Source organism: Gymnoscopelus braueri, assembly GCF_963280865.1.
Source record: "Gymnoscopelus braueri genome assembly, chromosome: 14".
Classification (NCBI taxonomy): Eukaryota; Metazoa; Chordata; class Actinopteri; order Myctophiformes; family Myctophidae; genus Gymnoscopelus; species Gymnoscopelus braueri.
The window spans coordinates 49,341,732-49,360,836 of NC_137619.1; the positions used below are offsets into that span (position 1 = coordinate 49,341,732).

At 42.2% G+C, this 19,105-nt stretch overlaps 1 protein-coding gene across 2 annotated transcripts in view; it reads right to left on the bottom strand.

Annotated features, from left to right (window-relative positions):
• Positions 1-19,105, bottom strand: part of marchf8 (membrane-associated ring finger (C3HC4) 8) — a 150,176-nt gene that overhangs the window by 50,005 nt on the left and 81,066 nt on the right. The gene's annotated exons all lie outside the window — the stretch shown is intronic.

Genomic DNA, 19,105 nt, shown 5'->3' on the forward strand with positions numbered 1-19,105 from the left:
TCTCTCTGGGTCTCTGTTAACAAAACCCAGGATTTGATAACATCCATAACAGCCTGAAGCCCGACCTGTGTGAGGCCTGTGGCCTGGGGAGGATAGAAGCCCAGGAACTAGCCTGTGTGAGGCCTGTGGCCTATAGGGAGGATAGAAGCCCAGGAACTAGCCTGTGTGAGGCCTGTGGCCTATTGGGAGGATAGAAGCCCAGGAACTAGCCTGTGGCCTAGGGAGGAGAACTAGCCTGTGTGAGGCCAGTGGCCTAGGGAGGAGAACTAGCCTGTGTGGTGCAGTATCTCTCAGATGGGCCCTCTGTGCATTCAAAGTAGAGCCCATCCCATATCGTTAGCCTCATAGCATAATTGCCCAAGTCAAAGAGATGACTTAGGCAGATAGTGATTTTGGAATCTAACAAGCATTCCGATAGGCTGAGGACATAGGCAATAATGCAGGGTGAATCAGCAGTGTTAGGAGAGTAGAGTTAGGCAGATATAAATAAAGGCAGAAAAAAGCACATTTTGCCTTTAAGAGATGACTTAGGCAGATCGTGTTTTTTCTTCTTTTCCGAAAACCTTAAAATATGACTTAGGCAGTTACTGTATGCTATGAGGCTAACGATATATTGGTCTGGCAATATATCGTCCATATTTGACGATTTATGGTTATGACATTGTTTTAATTATGTAGTCAATGTGTTTTGATTTGTTTTCATCACTTTCAACCTGGCATTCCTATTTTGGGCGTGTCATATAGGAAATACATGTAAAATGTAGCCTATAGGGTTTAATAGCACAAGTAAGTTCATGTATTTTATTTAGAGGTGGAAATGGACTTCCATGTCATTTCGCTAACCAATTAGTTTTATTTGAGCTTACAGAGCCTCGTTAGGAGCTGCTCGTTATCAACAGCTCATGAAAACGTAGCATTATGCAGATCTGAAAACTATGATAATATAGTGAAACATCTGGACAGACATATGGTTACTATGGTAAATGAATTAATTCACAACAAGGCCTTATCTCCTATAAACGTTGACAAATGTAGAAATGTATAATGACATCTTTTACGTTTTGGTACTGTAAGTATATTTTGATGCCAATACTTTTGTACTTCCACGTACAAGTAAAATCCCAAATGTCGTTTTACTTCCAACAGTTGAATATTTCTACATTGTGGTATTGCTACTTTTACTTAAGTAACAACTGGGAGTACTTCTCCCACCACTGGAATCAGATCTGAAGTGAGTGAGACAGAGGAGCGAGCGCCATCTGTTCACACCACACACACACACACACACACACACACACACACACACACACACACACACACACACACACACACACACACACACACACACACACACACACACACACACACACACACACACACACACACACACACACACACACACACACACACACACACACACACACACACACACACGCACGCACACACGCACTAAATGAGCAACAAATGGGATATCTGTGCAACAGGTCAAGGTTCCAAATAAAAACATAATAACTGTATTGCAGAGCTAGCGCTTTTCCCGTTCTCCGCTTCTTTGTCGTAAAAGAAAAGCCAAATAAAATTGAAAGGATGTTACAAAACTGACAGGCAATATGCTGGATTCATGAACCGTAAAGCCAGGATTTATACTTACTTGCGCACGGGTGTCGTGCACCTTAAATAGCAGGTCTACAGGACCACAACGTGCCGTAGCTGCGACGCATTGTGGTCTTGTAGAATTGGCTATTTTCGGTGCACGCCACCGGCATACAACCAAGTATAAATCATGGTTTAACCGCAGTGGTTCTTGAACTTTTTCATGTCAAGTACCCCCAAATGTATTTATATTTCTTGGCCACGGACCCCCACCTGAAATGATTGCGTTAAAACATTTCTAAATTATTCAATTTAGAAATGTGTTAATTTGATGCAATATTAAGTTTAACTCATTTTGCTGGGGACCCTCTTTGGAACCCACTTTGAGAACCACTGCTTAACCACTCAAACCCCAGTTTTCTGTTATTGTGAGTTTGTCGATCTGTCGTTTCAACCCGTTCTCACTCCCAAGGCGTCACATTAGCCCTGAAAGTACAGTTTTGACGTGACGCCATGGCGACGTCGCATGTTGACAAAAATATGCCTAAACCTAGCCTTAATCCTAACCCTAACCTCACAAAAGCTATGCGTTAAAAGTCATACACACGGTGGGATTCGATCACGTTGTGGGTATTAGTCAACCGATGCTACCAGGTAAGCCACCGAGGCAGCTGTCCATTTCCTTGATTCGAGTAGTATTTGAAGCTCCAATGCATATTACGCATTAGGGAGTGAAAATGACAGAGCAGCAATAACTGACGCCTATCTGTGAGAATGTGTTGTTGAGAATGTGCTATTTTCAGCGAAAGCCTTCCCCGCAATAACAGAAAGCTGAAAAGACACTAGTATAGAGACCTGAGGGACTCCGGTCAACCATATGGCGTTGAAGCGGTCAACCAGGACCCACACAACTAGTACCGTTACCTCAGAGTGCTTCATGTTCACGTTACACAAACACGGCCTGGGCTCGCCGCCATCCGACACAAGCGGCCGACCCATCTGGCCCCTTCAGACACTCTGCAGAGAGACTCAATTAACCGCTTGAAGTGCTCGCCGTGGCTTCACACTTCACAGCCAATCACGCGTCTCCACTCCACTGTAAACAGACCCCGGTTCTATTTCTACGCCTGCTGCTTCAGAGCCAATCATTAAGCTGCACTCCAGTTCTGCCATCTCTGTTATTACGAGGCAAAATCTGCACTCTGTAACGTCCATGTGCTATACCACGGATTTGAACCGAAGATCTCCTGCACGAGCGCTGATTTTATTTTAACCACTGAGCTAATAGAGCCTGCCTGCCTTGCTCACGGGAGATATTGAACTTTGACCTTCAGGCAGTGGCACCACTCGTAACTAGGTTGTGTCGAACTAAACACAGGATCCAACCACCCCAGTTGTATAAGTTATACTGTAGCATACCCTACCATACGGATTTACTGACAAATTGAGTACAAAGGACCACAATTGGAAACCCCTAGGGATTTTTTGTTATCCTTTTAGCAAAACTTTTGACTGTACTTTGTGTACTGCTGTTCATCTCGTTAATAAAATATTCAATCAATTGGACAAAATAACCTTTTATTCACCAAACAAATAAGTTACAGGTTTGAACATAGGGCTTTAACCCTTTAAGACCGGGAACACATCTGTGTCATTTTAGATTTCTTTGGTTATTCAAAAATAGCAGATATACAAGCTCATAGCGCGGCACTCTATGAGCTTGTAGATCTGCTATTTTAGAAAAATCGTGAAAATGCGCACAAATCTTTGTTACAGTATGTTACAGCATGTTTTAAAGCGAATATCTTTAACTCCGATCGATGCCTCTAAAGGGTCCTTGGAACAACATATTTTGAGATGGGGGTCTGTGGCCAAATACATATAATTTTGGGGGTCCTTGACATGGAAAAGTTGGAGCACCACTGATATAGCAACATACGTTTTTTTCAAAAAACTGTTAGGATTTAGAAGACATTTGTAGAATATAATATTCAAAGATTTGCACTATAAAATGTCAAGTTTTTTCAAAAAATAGCAGATCTACAAGCTTGTAGATCTGCTATTTTTGAATAGCCAAAGAAATCTAAAGTGACACAGATGCGTTCACGGATTGAAAGGGTCAAGGCACAATGACACTTTGTCAGTGGTAACTGACAAAGTGTAATATTGATCCGATGCATCGCTCTGTTGCTCCGTCGATTCGAAATGTATATTCCAAAAATAGTCTCCTCATTGACCTCTAGCACAGCTTCAGACCAGTGGTTCTCAAAGTGTGGTCCGGGGACCCCCAGGGGTCCTTGGGAGGGTTTCAGGGGGACCCTAGCAACATTTGTTAATACATCGTCACAATCATTTTAACCACTTTGTCCATTCATACTACGTCTTTGGGCACTCAGAAAAGCGCTATATAAATTTGAGATATTATTATCCTACGTTGGCTATTCAAAAAATAGCAAATGAACAAACTCGCAGCTCGAGGTTGTACATCTGCAATTTTTTAAAATAAATTGAAAACACGAATCTTCTCTTCTGTGGGTCCCTGGCACAAAACATTTTCAGACAGGGGTCCTGGGCCAAAATAAATATCAATCTGGGGGTCCTTGGACATGAAAACATTTGAGAACCACTTGCTTTAGACAACGGCCAACATCCAGGATGTGTGAACGCATCACCCTTCAACACCCTGGAGACGGGGAACGGCCCGACCCAAGGACAGCCCAGACACGGTGAGAATTGATTCCGGACAATGTTGTGAAGAGAAACTGGCAGGGGGTCAAATCGTTTTTTAACCCATTCAATCCGGGAACACACCTGTGTGTCATTTTAGATTTCTTTGGCTATTCAAAAACAGCAGATCTACAAGCTTAGATAGCTACGAGCTTGTAGATCTGCAATTTCTTTTGAAAAATCATGAAAATTTGTGCAAATCTTTGAATAACATTTTACCTAAAATCTTTGCTTTTGGGGGATTCTACAAATGTCTTCTAAATCCTAACAGTTTTAAAAAACTTACGTTGCTATACTATCAGTGGTTCTCAAACTTTTTTCATGTCAAGGACCACCCAAAATTGTATGTATTTTTCCACGGACCCCCATCTCAAAATATGTTGTTCCAGGGACCCCCAGAAGCAAATATTTGAGTTAGAAATGAATATATGTATTAAAAAATGTGCAAACATGTTCACAATCTATTTTTAAAAAATTGCAGATATACAAGCTCATAGCGTGGCACACTATTTTTTGAATAGCCAAAGGAATCTAAAAATGACACAGATGCGTTCCCGGTCTTAAAGGGTTAAGAGCCCTTTATGAAATGGTCTGCCTGCTTGCCATGATGCTTTTGAGGCTCACAGAAAACAATCACCATCTGTGAACAGAAATGCAGCGACGCTTCAATAACTAGAAAAGTGACGAACCCGCCACGTTCCTTCCACCCATTATACTCACTGCTGATAAGACGGATCCAACACCAGTGGTTCTCAAACTTTTTCATGTCAAGGTGCCATTTGGAACCCCCTCAAGGAACCATGAGGGTCCCTGGACCACACTTTGAAACCCACTGGTCTAGCAGAGTTCCAGTGACCCAACATGCACAATATCAACACCCTGACTCTGTTTGACCAGAATGGAACAGAGCCTTCATTAGTATCATTGGTAACACCTGTGAAGGAATTTCTCTCCAAAATGGCTGCTGTGCATAGAGCTTATTATTGTTATAAACACACTCAGATTCAGTCAGCAGCTTGTTGACGTCACTGTGTTCAGATAATGATGTAAGATGTGTTCTACTCGCATCTGCACACCATTTCTCCTCTCCTGTTGACTCCCAAGTCCTTGTACAGTTTATCCTCTCTCCAAATAACTAAATTATGTGTGCAACTGTGCATGTACGTGCAAAAACTACAGAAATACAGTTTATCTGGGGTGACTGGCTCAGGGGCTGCGCTCAAAACTCTCATCTCATCATGTTGTGCCATTTGATGTGGATGATGTGCCACTGAAAACGTCCTGTAGCTTTTATCAAGTCACCAGATATACACGCTGCAATGTTCTGTTTCATTTCACAACAACACCACAGACACACAGACAAAACAAAAGTGGTGAGCAGTGGGGGAAGAAGTACTCCCATTTTGTACTTAAGTAAAAGTACCAATACCAAAATGTAGAAATACTCTGTTACAAATAAATGTAAATAAACAGTTACTTGAGTGAAAGTACAAAAGCATTCACATTAAAATATACTTAAGCACTGAAAGTAAACATACTCATTTTGCAGAATGTCCCATTTCACAAGTTTCCAAAAGTATAAAAATGCACAAGTTTCCATAAGTATAAAAATGCACAAGTTTCCAAAGGTATAAAAATGCACAAGTTTCCAAAAGTATAAAAATGCTTTGAAAATAGCAGATCTACAAGCTCACAACGCGTCGCATTGCGACGCATTGTGAGCTTGTAGATCGGCTATTTTCAAATGGCCGAAATATATAGGGCTGAAGTGGTTAATGTATGTTTTGTAATAATAATCAAAAGAGATGCAGTGGAGTAGAAGTAAAAGTATTGAAAATTGGAAACACTCCAGTACAGTAAAACATCTTGAAAATTGTACTTAAGTACAGTACTTGAGTAAATGTACTTAGTTACTTTCCACCACTGCAAAAGAGAAAGAAAACACGATGACGCGAAGAAACGCTATGGCAGTGCAAAGGTTAACGAGCTGATGATTAAAATAGCAGAACATCAAACAATGGAGATTCTAAAAATAGAATAAAATATGACGTTGGTGCTCGTCAATGAAATGTCAAGTACCAGACACACTACAGCAGTGGTTCTCAAACTTTTTCGTGCCAAGGACCCCCAAATTGATATATATTTGACCGCGGACCCCCATCTGTAAATGTTTTGTGCCATGGACCCCCAGAAGAGAAGATTTGTGATAAAAAATGCGAAATTCTTCAAACACTTTCAAGATTTTTCGAAAATGTTCCAAAATAGCTAATAATAACGTACTTAAGCTCACAGCACTTCACTTTGCGAATAGCCAACATATAAAATATGGATAAAGGGGGTAAAATGATTGTGATGCTGTATTAACAAATGTAGCTGGAGACCCCTTGGGGAACCCCTTCAAGGATCCCTGGGGGTCCCCGGACCCCACTTTGAGAACCAATGCACTACAGTAGCCTACATGCATGTCTGTGTAAGGTGACCAAATTTTCAAAAACCCAAACCAGGACCCTTAATCACTTATTGTTTTTACTGCAGTGAAAACCGGGACATTGAATGTTTTAGAGATATTTTTTCGGGACTCGAAAGCTTGAAACCGGGACGCAGGTGTCTGTGCGTCAGTCTGCGGGATACAGAATTCTGCCCTCGGCGCCCTCACTACATGTACTCCCACAGGCTGGGGGCGGAGCCTATCAGCTGGGAATGTTGAGCAGGAGGAGGAGGAGGAGGATGGAGGTGCTATACGTCCTCCCGGTGGGGGCTCCTCACTCACTGGCAGGTGATCGCCAGCCAGCAGGATTAAACAGCAGTGTACAAGCAGTGGGAGGAAGTCATTTTTAGATTTATTTGGCTATTCAAAAATAGCAGATATACGAGCTCATAACACCGAGTGCCGCGCTATGAGCTTGTAGATCTGCTATTTTTTTGAATAGCCAAAGAAATCTAAAAATGACACAGATGCGTTCCCGGTCTTGATGGGATAAATAAATGAGAAAACTCTGGCCTGGTGTGCTGGAAATGAGCTGTTTGAACTGGCAATCTGTCTCGCTTACGAGAGGTGTTAACATCGCTGTCGTTATCGCTTCACATCGCCTTTGTGGGAATCGGGCCTTAGTCCGCCCCGGTCGCTATAGCAACATGACGTACGATGTCAAACCACATGCCACATGTGGCTGGGTGACACGATTAGCAGGAAGTGAGATTGGCTGGAGGAATCGAGATTTAAAAGCAGGTGCTCAGACACCAGCCAAGTGTGTGCACAAACGCTTCAATATCAGTTGACAACTTAAAAAACGTCTTAATTTGACGTGCTGTCCTCCGTTTAGTTGCTTTGAACCTGGCGGCCCTGTTTTGACCACGTCATTATAGGTGACAATGTTCAAACATAATAAGAATGTTTCAAACATAGTTTACAAATGCAGAGCCCTTGTACATTTGAACACTCTCAGAGTTAACCGGTAACCTGTAAGACAGGGAAAGTCATTTTAAGAATTCTTTGGGCTATTTAAAAATAGCAGATATACAAGCTCATAGCGCGAATTTGTGCAAATATTGGATTTTTTTAAAGCCGAACATTTGTAAAATATTTAGTTCCAGGGACCCCCAGAAGCAAAGATTTCAGTTACAAATGTCTGCTTAAAAACACAATAAAAAATCTAATATTTGCACACATTTTCGGGATAAAAAAAAATCTACAACAGATCTACAAGCTCGGTGCCGCGCTATGAGCTTGTATATCTGCTATTTTTGAATAGCCAAATAAATCTTAAAATGACACACAGATGCATTCCCGGTCTTAATGGGTTAAACTAAGAATGAGAATGATTATTATTATTATTTATCCCATTTCCCAGAGAAATGCTATCAAACTGGAGGTCCTTGAAATGAAAAAAGGTGTGCTATTCACTGGGCTGTGTGGATACAGGTCCACAGACATGTCATTTCATCCTGCAGCCAGGCAGAGAACGTAATAATAAGAATAATCATTTGATCCTCACTTTTTTCGCAGTTATCACTGTAGTTGTCACTGTATATTTCCAGTGAAATGAGATATCTTCATTGAACCCATCAGTGATAGGAACAGTGAGCGCTACATGGGGGCAGCGCCTCAGGGAGCAGTTAGGGGTTAAGTGTCTTGCTCAGAGACACTTCGAGACATATACTGTAGGCAGTGGTGGAAAAAGTACTAAAAGTTTTTACTTAAGTAAAAGTATCAATACTGCAATGTAGAAGTAAAAGTCCGGAATTCAAAATTGACTTGAGTAAAAGTACTAAAGTATTGGAATCAAAATGTACTTAAGTACCAAAAGTAGAAAGTACTAATTATGCAGAATGTCCCATTTCACAAGTTTTCAAATGTATGAAATGTCTGAAAATCTTTTGAAAATAGACAATCTACAAGCTCACAATGCGTCGCATTGTGAGCTAGATCGGCTATTCTCAAATGGCCGAAATGTATAGGGCTATATAGGGCTGAAGTGGTTAATGTATGTTTTGTAATAATAATCAGAATCTACAAAGCAACTAAAGTTTGCAAATAATTGTATTGGAGTAAAAGTACAATATTCTCCTCTGAGAAGAAGTAGTAGTAAAAGTATTGCAAATTGGAAATACTCCAGTAGAATAAAAGTACCTCAACATTGTACTTAAGTACAGTACTTGAGTAAATGTACTTAGTTACTTTCCACCACTGCATTTCGGCCGGATCTCTACCCACTCAGCTGCGGCCACTCTTCGCCTGTGACGGACCCTGTCCACCTGCCCTGTCACACTGCTGGACTGCAGTGTGTGGCTTTAGTGACAGTGACGCGTTTTAAAAATAGTCCCCTATTAGCAGCCACAGGACCTATAAGTCTTACGATGTCACAGCTAAGATGACCTCTTGGTGTGTGTGTGTGTGTGTAGTTCATTAGGAACCATCTATGACTTGACTTGTTGTCGCGCGCAGAAATAATGACTTCAGTCAAGAGCACAACCGGAGATTCAGCAGCTAATAAGGATATTTCTGTTTGATAACCACACACACACACACACACACACACACACACACACACACACACACACACACACACACACACACACACCCTCTCTGTTCTCGCTTGGTTTGATTTATTTGGATGTTAAAAAAAGAGAAGTCCATGCTTTCAAGGATAAAAAACAAAATAAAACCAAAGACTAGTTGTTTCCATTTGTGGTCCTTAATATACCATTATACCACCTTAATAAAGCATGCTCCGATATCATATTGGCATTTATTCATTTGTATCAACCCTATTCTGAGGCAAACATTCGCCAAAAATAGCAACCTAGTATAGAGCTCTGGGGGATCCCAGTCCACTAATTATAAAGGGTTTAAGGTTAAGGCCAGTATTTCCGCAAACACAGTCCAACCTACGACAGCCAGCCACCAGTGTTGGGCACCTCACTCAGGAAGAGTAATACGTTACATCACATATTATGCTACATATAGGCCTACTGCTACCCTACCCACCAGTGGTGTAAAGTAACTAAGTACATTTACTCAAGTACTGTACTTAAGTAGAATTTTGAGGAATTTTCACTCGAGTATTTCCCATTGTCAGTACTTTTACTTCTACTCCACTACATCTCAGAGGCAAATATTGTAATTTTACTCCATTACAATTATTAGAAAACTTGAGTTACTAGTTACTTTGCAATTGTCAATTACTATATTATAAAACATACATTAACCACTTTAGCCCTATTTTATACATAGGCTATTTGAAAATAGCCGATCTACAAGCTCACAACGCGTTGCATCGCGTTTTATTCTGGACTTTTACTTGTAACAGAGTATTTCTACATTGCAGTATTGATACTTTTACTTAAGTAAAGAGTTTGAGTACTTTTTCCACTAAGCTAACCCACCTGAAAAAGTGATGTGCGATACAATCTGTCTAGCCAGCTGCTTTTAGAACAGAATCCAATTTAGTGGAAGAATAATTACCAGTCACCAATCAGCGTAACTGCGTAACTGCACACACAGCACACATTAAAATAGACTACTGTATATAACACAATAATCAACAGCCTCGCCCTCTCCTATCTCTTTTTCACAGATTTTTCTGCATGTTCCATATTGGAACAATAATGATCCTTACAGGAGGAGACTAAACGTAACCAAGCAGCACAGCTGCACACGTCCTCTCAAACCTTGCAGATGCTTCAACAAATTAGATGTTGTTCAATACTTGGTTACTACACCAGTGGTTCCCAAACTTTGGCCGCGGACCCCGATCTCAAAATATTTCGTTCCAGGGACCCCCAGAAGCAAAGGTTTGAGTTACAAATGTTCGCTTCAAAAATATATATATTCAAAGATTTGCACACATTTTCATACAAGCTCGTAGTGCGGCACTCGTGCCGTGCTATGAGCTTTAGATCTGCTATTTTCGAATAGCCAAAGCTGGGAACCCCCTGGTATCCCCCCAAGGACCTCTGAGGGTCCCCGGACCCCACTTCGAGAACCAAAGTACTACTACACGGTTGAAAGAGATGTGCTGCCCGCACAGCGTTCACAATGGACAACAATATTTGTGTCTTTGACTGACACAAACTCTAAATAATGACAATACCACCAAGTGTTTAAAGTTTGCCCGTATTCTCCCTCATTATTCGCTATATCCTCCTCATCGTTAAGGAGCGCGGACCTGCCCCAGACCTGCACGTACGTCATAACTTTGCGCCATGGGCACGTACTCAAAGAGAACAGATCTACAGGCTAACAACGCATTGCATTGCAACGTGTTGGTAGCTTGTAGATCTGTTATTTGTTGTGACAACCTCCTGCTATGGCGTTTCACACTGGGCTCCTCTATGCAGCTGGACGGACGGACGGACGGACGGACGGACGGACGGACGCCTCATAGACAAACCATACAGAGAAGAGAGAGACAGCCTTATCCCAGTCAAAAACTAATTGTGTTAATTTCAGCGTTACTTGGATCAGTAATATGTAATATTAATATTACTCTTTTGGTAAATTACTGCCCAACACTGCCGGCCACTCACTCACTCTTTTCTCTGACTGTGTGTCCTGTGTGTACGGACATACTGATGCAGTTACTGTATACGCTATGAGTGTGATGATGAGGAGAGATGGGCTGGGCTAGAGGAAGGCCCGACCGCAAGCTCACATCCTGCTGATGAGAAAACACACACACACACACACACACACACACACACACACACACACACACACACACACACACACACACACACACACACACACACACACACACAACACACACACACACACACACACACACACACACCGTGCGTTACACATTTTGCACACACTGGCCTGCGTGCACTCCAGTTCTTCCTGCCTCTCCCTCCCTCCCCCAGTTATTTTACAGGCTATCGCGGTGTGATGTGGTTTCAATGACACGCACGCATGCGCACACACACACTTCCCCGGCCTGCAACCTTACTCCGTGGGAGCGTGTGGTTCTTTTTTTTGCTGAGATAATCCTCCAGTCTCGTCCTGTTTACTCAGTTTCATGAGAAGACTGTCATCACCACCGGTTCCACCAATGCAACACTGCATTGGTTCACAACCTGTTCTGGATCAGGGCTCACTTGAAAAATCTCGACCCCAGCCAACTGTTTATTTTAATGATCTATCAATCGATCGATCGATTGAGGTCCGGGTTGGATCAATAGAACATTGCAGTATCACAATGAAAACTCATTTTTCAAGTTTTTTAAAGGAGAAGAAAAAAACACTGTGACATTGTTTTACATTATTTACTTAAATGTTTTGGGGGGCCCACTCACAATACCCTCACGGGGCCCGTGCCCACAGGTTGAGAACCACGGCTACCACTGACAAGTTCTATCAATGCAAACACTGTGCAACAAACACTATATGAACAGTCAACGCCACAAAAGAAAAATAAGAGAAAAGATCCGAGCACTCAAAAAAAGGACTAGAGGAGAGGACGTCAAATCAAAGTACTTTAATGTCTATTACAAAGGTTTGCAATAGACATTAAAGTACTTTGAGTTTTACGTCCTCTCCTCCTGGACTTTTTTTGAGTGTTTGGATCTTTTCTCCTTTTTCAGTCATGGTTCCCCGTTGATCCTAGAAGCACCATCAGTCTACGTTTTAAACTTTGTCCACCATTGAGCACCTGGTTGTTTTCTGTCAACATCACTAGTTCTTCCACCAATGCAAACACTGTACAACAAACACCATTATGCTGCAGTACATACAGTACATATTCCAGTGTTTCAACTGTAAACCAGAAAACCGCATCTATGGGGTGTACCTCTGAGACATTGAAAAAAAAAAAAAGACAACAAAAACAACATTGTACTCAGATCTAGCAGGCTATATGGGACTTCTCCATGGACCGTGCAGCTAACCCAGGACTCAGACAGCGGCGGGTCGGGTTCCAGGTCTGGTTGTGATGGTGTGTTCTGTGGTTTAGAAGGGATCTGTGCTCAGTGTTGTTGCTGTGCATAGCTGGGATTTCTCATCTGGTTCCGTTTCCCTGACACAGCTGTCCGCTCGCTCCGAGTCGCCTCGCTCTCCTATGGGGCTCCTGGGCCATATTATGACTTCAACTCAATGCCACCATCATTTCAAACCTTTGTTGATTTGTTGATATATAAGAAAAAATAGAAACAAATATTATATAAAACCTTGCTTCTTTTTGCATACTGGGCCCTGATTGGTCCCTCACTACTCTGGAGGGAGTGAAATCCAATCACAACTGAGTGGTGCCAGACGAAATCTGCCGAGGGGAATAGTTTTTTTTGCAATGGTAGATTCGTCTGGTTTCCAGGCTACTCCCAGTCACCCTCCATTTCCTCCAGAAGAGATGGCTGCATCGACGCCGACAGCAAGCTTCCTTCCAAAATAAATTCTGTCATTGGACATACGATATATTACACCCTGTCCCGGGGGGCCGTGACCTCTGGGAATAATGTTTGTCAATATGTGTGTATCGACCATCACCATCCCTGTGTGCCTGCGTACACACACACACACACACACACACACACACACACACACACACACACACACACACACACACACACACACACACACACACACACACACACACACACACACACACACACACACACACACACACACACGTGTGTGTGTGTATGTATGTGTGCCTGCATGCACAACTTCAGACAGTCGATGTCTGTGTGTTTGCAACGCTTATAAAATATGAAAAAATAAACAGACATCAGGCGTGTGATAAAGTGTGGTTTAGATGAGATTCTAGGAGCTGAAGCGAGGCAGACTTATCTGTGTCTGGTGATGTGGGCCTGTGTGGGTCTACTGCTGGGGGGGGGGGGGGGGGGAGATAACGGGCGTAGCTTTTCTTCCATCTGAACTGTGCAACCTGATCTGTCTAGAGCAGACCAGGGGACACGTACACATGTGTGTGTTCTCCGTAGACAGACCTTATCCACTTAAACCATCTTCTAGACAGAGTAAACTGGACCCGAGTTGACTCTGTACTCTGGACCACATTTTTCCATCTACACCCAAATCTCTTCCCCCCAAAAAATATTTTTGGCTTATACTCCCCTCAGAATATGGATGACTGAGTGAGCGTGTGTATAATTATAAATATAAAGTGTCAGTGTGCCTGTGTGTGGGATGTGTTTAAATGATATAATAATGTGTAGTGTGTGTAGTTTCTGCATGTGGTTAATGCCTGTTTATGTGTGCGTTTGTTGTGCGCCTCTGAGTGTGTGTGCGTGTGTGTGTGTGTGTGTGCGTGCGTGCGAGTGTGTTTGTAGAAGACGGGCTACAGGCCTTCATTGTCTATTGTTCATAAACCTGGCTGCCTGCTTGAAGAAGCTGTCCAGGTGTGTGGGTTATGAATAGTACCTGTCCACCACTGTCGAATCCAGGTGTTTGAATGGGTTTGGACGAGCGTACAAACACAATTGACCCATGTTCAGGGGAGGGAAGCCACTGCAGGTATTCCTACAGGCTGGGGGGGAGGGGGGAGGGGCGCGCGTGTCAGTAGGATACAACAGCAGTGACAACACAGAAATGTGCGGGGGAGGAAGAAATTGGCCTATAACGACTAAATTGGTGAGAAAAGGGGTCAAAATTAAATAACTGGCTACTCTAAATAAAATCAAAACCAAAAAAAGAAGAAGCAGCTGTCCCCCAGCCTGCCGGGGCCTTGAGGCTGTGGTACTACACTTTATTGCCAGACGGTAACTAACAGCTTAAACAGTCCATGGTTGGGGTAGCTGAGGTCTTTGATAATCCCACCAGCTTTGCTGACACATCATCTGGTGTATAATATACAGTATGTCACTTCATAACACCATCATCCACCCTGGGTTTCTCTGCTATCTCCCTTACTGTCAGTGTTGCCAGATTTTGTGAGAGAAATAAGCAACCAGGTCTAGGAAAACATGCCCAAAAGAAGCGACTCTTATAGGCCACATGAGCACTTTAAACCTATATACTGTATACGACGGCTATTTGAAAATAGTAGATCTACAAGCTTACAACACGTCGTGAACTTGTAGATCTGCTATTTTTACTTTAAATAAAATGTGGAAGTTTTGAAACATTCTGATAATGGGACAATACATGAAAATATTTGAGAACCACTGGTTCAAATAATAAATAAAGAAAATGGTCAGAAAGCCCAAAAAACCCTGCAGCCACCAATATTTACAAACAACTTTACACAAAAACAAGCCCAAAGTCACTTATAATAAGTGGACATGGCAACACTGCTTCCAGTCCCATCCTGTTCTACAGCTGCCTGGGTAATAGAAACACATTATATCCATATTGTGGTATGAGACCATATTATCTGGGATTTTCGTAAATAATGGTTTTATAAGTGCTGTTTATTCCTGTTTTTTTGTCACTCATTTTATACCATATGAAAATTGACAATAACGTTCGAAAATTGCAGAAATAGTCATACAATCTCAAAACGTGTTGCGACGCATCTGCTATTTTTGCTTGGGGGGGGGGGGGGGTGTTATCAATACAATACCACATTATCAACGATATATATAACAACGTCGATATTGAGGTATTCAGTGAAATAAATGGCGATATTAGATTTTGTCCACAAGTTTATCCTCTCCCCTGTCCTCTCCTTCTACCCCCTCCCCCGACAGGTTTTAAGCTCCGTCACAACATGTGACAGGACTAATCCCGCCCCCCCCCCCCCCTCTCTCACCAGCACCACCACCTTTACGTCTGTTCACCCCCCACACCCCACCCCCCGGCAGGCAGGCAGCGTGTGGATTTGACACAAAGCTCAGAGGTTTCAGTGCATCAGTGGATGATGCGATATGCTGCTAAGCTAAAATATAATCACAGCCTTGCTCTGTTTGTGTTTGTGAATAAGCTTGGCTGCTATGTGGTATTACAGCCTTGGATCAAGACTTGTCATGCATTTTTTTTATCGATTCAGACATTTTGTGCACTCTATGACAGTCTTTTGGCAACTTTCCCCAAATAGTGTTTGGAGTTCCTTATTTAAGGCTCATGAATGTGCTAATTCAAAATATATACAGGGTGCTGACTGCTGATACCAAAGCCACATATATGTTGTTGTGGGGGCGGCCATAGCCGAGTGGGTAGAGAGGCCACCTGGGAAACAGAAGGTCCCAGGTTTACTTCCCGGGCCTCTGGTAATGTGTCGAGGTGTCCCTGAGCAAGACACTTAACCCCTATAACTGCCTCCAACACGCCCCCTCCCCCTCCCCCCCATCTGTGCCAGAAGTTGTGGCGCAGCAGGTGAAAGCCGGTATTACACTCGATGGAAATACAGTTCAGGCACAGGTGGGATTCAAATAGTTAATTGAACAATACGTAATATTACGGAACACAAAGGGTCAGGTGGTAACATACGTGGCTTTGGGGTCAGCACTTATATTTTAGAATATTTTGTACATTTATGGATTTGTACGACCTTAAAACACGGACCTCCAAACACTATTTGGGGAAAGTCACCAAGATGAATACACAAATAAGCCGGTAAGGGTCCAGTCAGATGACAGCTTTCGCTGCCGGCTTTCAGGAGGTGTAGTTTCAGATTATACCGTATGCAGCATTGGAAGCAGCAGTGGTGGAAAAAAGTACTCAATTTCTTAACTTAATTAAAAGTATCAATACTACAATTTAGAAATACTCTGTTACAAGTACAAGTTTGGTATACAAGATTTCCTTGAGTAAAAGTACTTGGCATTTTAAATATACTTAAGTACTAAAAGTACTCATTATGCAGGAGGTCCCATTTCACAAGTTTTCAAGTGTATGTATAAAAAATATTTGAAAATAGCCGATCTACAAGCTCACAACTTTGCGACGCGTTGTGAGCTTGTAGATCGTCTATTTTCAAATAGCCAAAGAATATACAGTATAGGAATGAAGTGATTAATGTATGTTTTGTAATAATAATACAAATCTACAAAGTAACTATAACTAACATTTTCAAATAATTGCAGTGGAGTAAAAGGTACAATATTTGCCTCTGAGATGTAGTGGTTTGAAAAATTAAAAAGTAAAATAAGTACAGTATTTGAGTAAATGTACTTAGTTACTTTACACCACTGATTGGAAGATTGGGACTAATGACAGGGTGACAGTCTGTCCTTATGATGAGCAGCTAAGTATAAGGGTGAACGGGTTCATGAATGGGGCGGCAGTGGCTCAGGGGTAGAGCGGCCGGATGGAAGCCGTGAGGTTTCCAGTTGGTGCTTTGCATGGTTTGTGTGTGTGTGTGTGTGTGAATGGGTGAATGTAATGCACAATCTATGTAAAGTGCTTTGGATAAAAGCGCTATATAAATGCACCATTTACCATTTATTTTACCATTTATGAGAACTGCATCTGACTGGGATTCAGTCGTCACTGATTGCTGCGGAATCTTTCATACGGGTCAACAAGTTGGAAAAAAATTTACATTAAAATACCAATGTTGATTATATTCGGATATGGGCCAAAATATCAATATTGTTTGTTTGTTATATCCCTAGTTTTGGAATAAAGATGCGTTGCTTTTTCAAATTCAGTGTTTAGATGCATTTTTCAGAATGGACACACTTTTAACTTGTTTTTAATACAGATAATCTCGGTAAATATCGGTTATCGAACATAACAGCAATGTTGACATCGGTTATCAGCCAAAAATGGCCCATGGGTGCATTCCTAGACTGTACATTAAATTATTAAAGTATGTATGTCTGTAAGTACGGTATGGTGTGCTGTCTGCACCCCCCACTCATCCGCTGAACAAAGGGTAGAGATGAGCACCAGAGAAACTAGGTCAATCTGCCATGCCGTAGTGGTGGCAGATTGCACAGCAATAACAAACATAATATACGTATACAGTAATGCCTTGCCCTGGATGCAATGTTGTGCAACACGGAAAATACGCAAAAGGACAGCGGGGTTCAGCGTCCCAAAGAGATACAGTTTGATTACAAAGCTATGAAAATTAAACACAAACAAACACACATTATAATCTCGTAAATTAATACCCTACTTCATCTTACAACTGTGTTACAGACACACGCACACGCACACGCACACACACGCACACGCACACACACACGTCAGAGCACTCCGGCTGAGGTTGCAATGTGCATGTAAAGTATGCATCAACGTCGCAGGTACAGTCCCTGCATGCGTCTATTTTTGTCTCCGTTTAACTTGCTCTGGTCTTTTCATCTCTTGCATGCATGCAAAAACACAAATAAAACAAACTGGAGCTCCTTGGAGCACAAGTCTCCGCCAGCAGACCCGTGCTATTTTAATCAAATGATTGATCAGCTGTGATCTCTGTTTGTACTGGAAAGTACTGTTCCTGTCTAAGCTATATTACATATTGTGATGTCACGTGAAACTTGACCAATGTTAGGTGTTCTCAGAGGGACACACACACGCACGGACGGGTGATTTGTACTGGAAGGTACTGTTCCAATCAAGACTGATTGATCCTGTCTTACCTCACTTCAAGAAACATAAATGGCTTTTTGAAGTGACACTCCTATTTATAGGATTTTATTTCATCATACGTCTCGCTAGCCAATCAAAAGCATTGGTGACAACATATTGTCACGTGTCACGTGAAGCTTGACCAATGTTAGCTTGGCTAAGGGGGGGGGACACACAGCGGGACAGAACGAAAACATACTCTCCACCTCTGGCGGAGACAATAACCAAACAGATATGCATGCATACAAACACACAAACATATGTATGCAAACAAACTGGTATGCATGCATGCAAACATACATACTAACAAACAAACAAACAAACAAACAAAATAAACACAATGCATGCATGAAAACAAACAATCAAACACATGCACACAACACATGCACGCACACACACACACACACACACACACACACACACACACACACACACACACTTCTGCTGAGTGTTTTCTCTCATTGCAGCAGCAAGCAGCAGCGAAGCGCTTCTCCATCACCACGGCGACAGAAGGCCTCCACATACCAACCACTCAGCGGAAACAATAACACCCCCCCCTCCTCCTCTGTTATTGTTCTCTCTCTCCTTCCTTTCTCTCTTTCTACCTCTCTCTCCTCTCTGTTTCTCCTCTACCTCTCTCTCCTCTCTGTTTCTCCTCTCTCTCTCTCTCTGCATCACATACACACATAGAACGTGTATTATTGTGTCACTACATGGATATACAAAGGCAGGGAAGGACTGGCACACAGCAATAGACAGACCATCAGACTATGAGGTGTTAGTTGCATTATACGTTAAGTCTTCTTTAAAACA